We start from the raw sequence: 6,474 nt of genomic DNA on the forward strand, positions 1-6,474 counted from the left end.
AAATAAAGAAAAAGGGCCTACTATGCAATTGTGTTATCAATGGTAGGCCTATCTTAATATCTCCCTTGCACGTCGCTTTGGATAAAAGCGTCTGCTAAATGTAATGTAATGTAAAATTGTCAAATGTATTGAAATTTTCAATTTTCTTTTAGGTTGATTTTTTGGTGGATCAGCTATCTTTTTCGTCACTGGTATTGAATCGCCAACCTTTGTATTCCGTGTCACAAACGTATCTATAATGTCAATATTAGCCTTTCGCCCACTACACTTTCATGCTCCGGGAACGTTTTTTTTCATTGTCCCACTGCAATTAATACCCCAACGTCAATCAAAACTTTCAAATTATGGTTCCAGGTCACATTTTCATCCCGGTCCCCCAATTAATGTTAATACAGTGTTGTATAATTGTGCAGCTCCTATAATGTATAATGTATGATGGAGCAACACGTAGGCTACAGGGTGGGTGTGTTAGAGCGAGAGAGAGAGAGCGAGGGAGCGAGAGAGAAAGAGAGAGAGAGAGTGGTGATGCACACCGTTTGATCATTTAGTCATTTAGCAGACTAGTAGACTAGCAGTCTACTAGCAGTCATTTAGCAGACGATCAGATGTAGCGACCATAGAAAAGTTATGTTGCTGTAACGTCGAACTCTGTGCAACCAGTGTGGAGAATAAATTCCTTGGGCCAAATCAAGTTGCAATTAATTTGCTCATCAACCGCAGACCGAAGGGGATAGGAAGATAACCCCGGAGTTTAGAATATAGAACACATCGTCCCTGGAGCAGTAAACAAAAGTCTCCCCTGTAATATCCGACTACGACTAGCAGGAACGGTTAACAACAGGCTAATTAATACAATACAATACTTAATAGGCTAATTAATACAATATTTATATGATGGGGGTGTATGATCGTTATTGTCCATAGGTGCGCCCGCCCCACACTTTGAGAAACGCTGGCTTAGAGACACACACACACACACACACACACACACACACACACACACACACACACACTCACTCACACACACAAACACACACACACACACACACACACACACACACACACACATCCCAGTGAGCTTAGAGAGTCTACTGGCAGAAGTCACCAGCTCAGGACTACGCCTCTTCAGCGCTGACAAACCACCTCAGTAATTATTTAAGCTCTTGGTAGTGCTGTCAGCCGCTGAACCCAAACTGTCACACACGCACGCACGCACGCACGCACGCACGCACGCACGCACGCACGCACGCACGCACACACTCACACACACACACACACACACACACACACACACACACACACACACACACACACACACTCACACACACACAATGAACTCAGGAATAGCAGCTTGACATCCTGAAATCAAAGACAATCAGGTGCTACACTCTGATATTGACAGCTGGGTTCAGCTGCGTCTCTGTCACATACACCCACCCACACACACACACACACACACATATACACACATATATACACACTCTGATTTATACAGCTGGGTTCAGCTGCGTCTCTGTCGCATACATCCACCCCCCCCCCCCCCCCCACACACACACACACACACACATACACACACACACACATACATATACACACATATATACACACTCTGATATTGACAGCTGGGTTCAGCTGCGTCTTTGTCGCATACATCCACCCACCCACACACACACACACACACACACACACACACACACATACACATACACACATGTGTACACACACTCAGAGCTCAGATCTATCTCACATCTCTCTCCCTGTCTCAAACATACACACACACACACACGCACACACACACGCACACACACACACACACACACACATACACACACACACACACACACACACACACACACACACATACACAGTGACAGCAGTGCACAAGCCCCAATTTGGAATGTGACATTTGCAAATGTCAGACGGCTGTTGCAACGAGCTCTCCGAAAGTTTTCTCTTTTTGTTCTTTTTATGTTCTTCTTTCTCTCTCTTTCTCTCTCTTTCTCTCTCTTTCTCTCTCTTTCTCGGAGACAAGTGTGTGGGATGCAAAGGGACAGCTACCCTTCTGACAAGCTCATGATGAGAGGACAGGAATGGGTACACACACACACAAAAACACACACACACACACACACACACACACACACACACAAACACACACAAATACACATGAGTACACACATACATTCAAACACACACACACACACACACACACACACACAAACATACACATGATTACACAAATAGTAATTTAAACGCACACACACACTAGAGAAAACTTAGGTAACACTTTACTTAAACCCAGTATCCAAATAGCATTATAACCACATTCATAAAGGGTTATAAACACATTCATAAAGGGTTATAAACACAATCATAAAGGGTTATAAAGTATCTATAATACCTCATTATGATTGACATAAGTTTATACGACAATTTGTACACAGTAATAAAGCGTTAGATCACGTGTGTCTGGGTCAAATCGATCATTACAAGTTGATGAAAAGTGTAAAACTACCGTAATTCTATTTTGTTGTACACTTTAAACTTTATTCATGATACTTTGCATTGGACAGTTACCTGTCGACTTCAAGCTGGCTACCACCGTAGGCTGGTGTTCCCTGCATGAAATCATGAAATCATGAATTGAAATCATGGCTGGAAAAATAATGTCATTAGCTCTATGAAAAGACCCAAAACGAACACTTGATAACTATAATTGAATTATTCAAACAACATTTGGATAGAAATGATTCTGTCCCAAGCTTCTTGATCTATATAAGTGATTCTGTCCCAAGCTTCTTGATCCATATAAGTGATTGATCACAGTAACCATGGTCAATATGAGCCGTTTCCACTGTAGTAGTTATGTAGGGATTATACTACAGCATTATAATGCTTTATGACTCCAGGTAATTTATAAATAGTTTTGCAGACGTATTGCTATGATGCATTGCAAATACATTACAAACATCCATAAATGGGTTTATAATGCTTTATCGAAGTGTTACCTAAACGTTTTAGCTGTTATGGACCACGTCACTGAGAGTGATTGCATCAGTCCATAGCAGTCTAACCTAAATCCAGTAGCCGCACAAGTTCTTTCCGGAAAGATCTCCGATAGAGCCTTCAATGGAACTCTCTGCTCAGACCTTAGCAAATATATTTATGGTATACATTCACATCATTTACCACAAGCCTGAGCCAATTTAGACCGCTAGAACACACACACACACCGGTGGGTGATATCATCATCGTTATTTATTCAGGGAGAATTGACTGAGCACAGGGCTCTTTTGCAGCAATGCCCTGATTGAGGGTACATAATACTGATGAACAATAAATAAACAAACCATAACAAAACAAAACAGACAAAATAAATAAACAAAACACATTATACAACTCAGAAATTAAGTATAAAACATAAGTGTGTGTGACGTGGCAGAAGCCATTTTGAGCTGCACACACTGCCTGCCAAATGTGTGTGTTATGTCAGGATCACGTCAACCATTTCTCCTGCCTCACTTGTTAAATTCCCAAAGGAGAAATATAGAGAGTCTTCAGGACCTACACACTCATTCTCAAACACACACACACACACACACACACACAGAATATTTAACAGTCTCAGAGGAGGAGAAATAGAGAGTGTTCAGGACCTACACACACATTCTCAAACACACACACACACACACACACAGAATATTTAACAGTCTCAGAGGAGGAGAAATAGAGAGTGTTCAGGACCTACACACACATTCTCAAACACACACACACACACACACACAGAATATTTAACAGTCTCAGAGGAGGAGAAATAGAGAGTGTTCAGGACCTACACACACATTCTCAAACACACACACACACACAAAGTTAGAAGGAATGAGCGAGGGAGGGAAAGAGATGGAGAATGAAAGAGAGGTGCGCTTCACACAAACAACTCTGCATTAATATGCTCAAGCAGCTCATGTTCTGAATATCAAACACTTGCTCTCTCTATCTCCCTCTCTCTGTCTCTCTCCCTCTCTCTCTCCTCCCTCTATCTCTCCTCCATCTCTCTCTGTCTCTCTCTCTCTCTCTCTCTCCTCCACCTGGGAAAAGGGACAGGGACAGAGTGGTGATCTAGCTGGCTGAATGTCTCTCTCTCTCTCCCCCTCTCTCTCCCTCTCCCCCCCCTCTCTCTCTCTCTCTCCCCTTCTCCCCCTCTCTCTCTCTCCCCTTCTCCCCTTCACTCTCTCTCCCCCCCTCTCTCTCTCTCTCTCCCTCTCTCCCTCTCTCTCTCTCCCCTTCTCCCCTTCACTCTCTCTCTCCCCCTATCTCTCTCTCCCCCTCTCTCTCTCCCTCTCTCTCTCTCCCCATCTCCCCCTCCCCTCTCTCTCTCTTTCTCTCTCCCTTCACTCTCTTTCTCTCCCCCTCCCCCCTCTCCTCTCTCTCCCCATCTCCCCTCCTCTCTCTCTCTCACTCCCCTTCAATCTCTCTCTCCCCCTCTCTCTCCCTCTCTCCCTCTTTCTCTCTCCCCTTCTCCCCTTCACTCTCTTTCTCTCCCCCTCTCCCCCTCTCTCTCTCTTCCCCTCTCGCTCTCTCTCCCCCTCTCTCTCTCTCTCTCTCCCTCGCTCTCTCTTCCCCCTCTCTCTTTCTCTCTCTCTCTCTCCCCTTCTCCCCTTCACTCTCTCTCTCCCCTCCCTCTCTCTCACTCTCTCTTTCTCTCTCCCTCTCTCTCTCCCCCCTCTCTCTCTCTCTCCCCCTCTCCCCTTAACTCTCTCTCTCTCTCCCTCTCTCCCAATCTCTCCCTCTCTCCCTCTCTCTCTCTCTCTCTCCCTCTCTCCCTCTCTCTCTCTCTCTCTCTCTCTCTCTATCTCTCACTCCCTCCCCTCCACATGGCACTGTGCAGTGGCGATCTCGATGGCTGAATGTTGCCACTGCTCAGCCTGACCCATTTTCATTTTCAAATGTAAACAGAGAGACATTCAGCCATCTGAAACTGCTATCACAATCATCAAAAGCATCACTGCACACACACACACACACACACACACACACACACACACACACACACACACACACACACACATACACACATACACAAACACAGACATGCGCACACACACACAAATACACACACACAGACACACTGCATCCGAAAATAGTCTCTCGGACATATTCTCTTTCATGTGGACGGCTGGGAAGTCAACAGAATGAATGGCTGATGCTTACCATATGCCTTGATCTAAGCTAACAAGGTCACTTGCTGTGAATATTTCCTTCTTTTGCGGAATTCCTGAACACAAACACACTTTGCGAGTATGGACGCAGGTATAAAAGAATCCTCCACTTGAATGATATAATAGGTATATTATACTGTATTGAATAATATAATATATATATGATATCGATCAACTAATCCACAGGCTTGGCTTTCCTTGTTTGCTTTGCTTTGTTTTCCAAACAGAAACTATTACTATTTCATCGCGTGTAGATATATAAGTGAACAATAATGTAATAATGATGTGATGTAAAATAATAACACACCATGAGTCCCCCCTGATGAGCGGGGTTCTGCTCAAGGTTTCTTCCTGTTAAAACGGAGTTGGGGGGGTCAGTCTCTAGGCTCTGTAAAGCACCTAAGACCGTTATCATTGTTACTGACGCTTTATAAATAAAATTGAATTGAAAATCATATCAAACATTACAGTTTTTTTTTTTTTAAACTGCTGACACACAAAGTTTTCACTTCACAACAATTCTGAAACCTGTAACTCAAAGAGCACAACCCCTTACTAAGCAAATGCTCATCCTTTCATTCAGTTTTCAAATTTATAAAACGCTTCTGGCAAAGCGTTACATACACGCTTTATTTCTAGTGTCTATCTAAGAACATATAGACCAGTTCCAAACGAGTTCATTAGTTGTGGTGTTAATGAGGTGCTCTGACAAGACTCAAATCGGAGGCTGGGTACGGTAAACGCTCTCTGTTTATGTTAAATGTACGAAGAGCCCAATGTTTACACTCTTACATTTTACAAAATATGATTCCTACTGTAGCTGAACCCTTAGTGCTTTGGTAATGCATGCTACTGTCTTCATTACTGTGCCCCCTTTAGCATCTTACATGTGAATAGCACTGCATTTATGTGTTGACTCACTTTGCTGTAATTAACGTTTTGGAAACCTGAAAAAAAGAGTGTCCTGCATTTTGTGTGTTTATATATTCAGTTTATTTGTCAGATTGAAGTGCACTGCAACATTGTAAACGTAAAAAGGCTTTAGTCTAACGAAGTCAGGAGTGCTTTAGATTTAAAGATTTGAGAGTGTAGTTCGTGAGTAAAATCTTGCAAGAGCAGTTTTGTGAATTGTGTGAACAGTATTGAAAAAAATGAGACCTCGTTGCAAAAAACGTGGGTGCGCAAGTCTGAAAAAACTTAAGGAGTACTCCAAATTAACATATAGAACAATGATTTACATTTCTGTTCTGACCGG

This window comes from Clupea harengus, chromosome 25 (genome assembly GCF_900700415.2).
Source record: "Clupea harengus chromosome 25, Ch_v2.0.2, whole genome shotgun sequence".
Classification (NCBI taxonomy): domain Eukaryota; kingdom Metazoa; phylum Chordata; class Actinopteri; order Clupeiformes; family Clupeidae; genus Clupea; species Clupea harengus.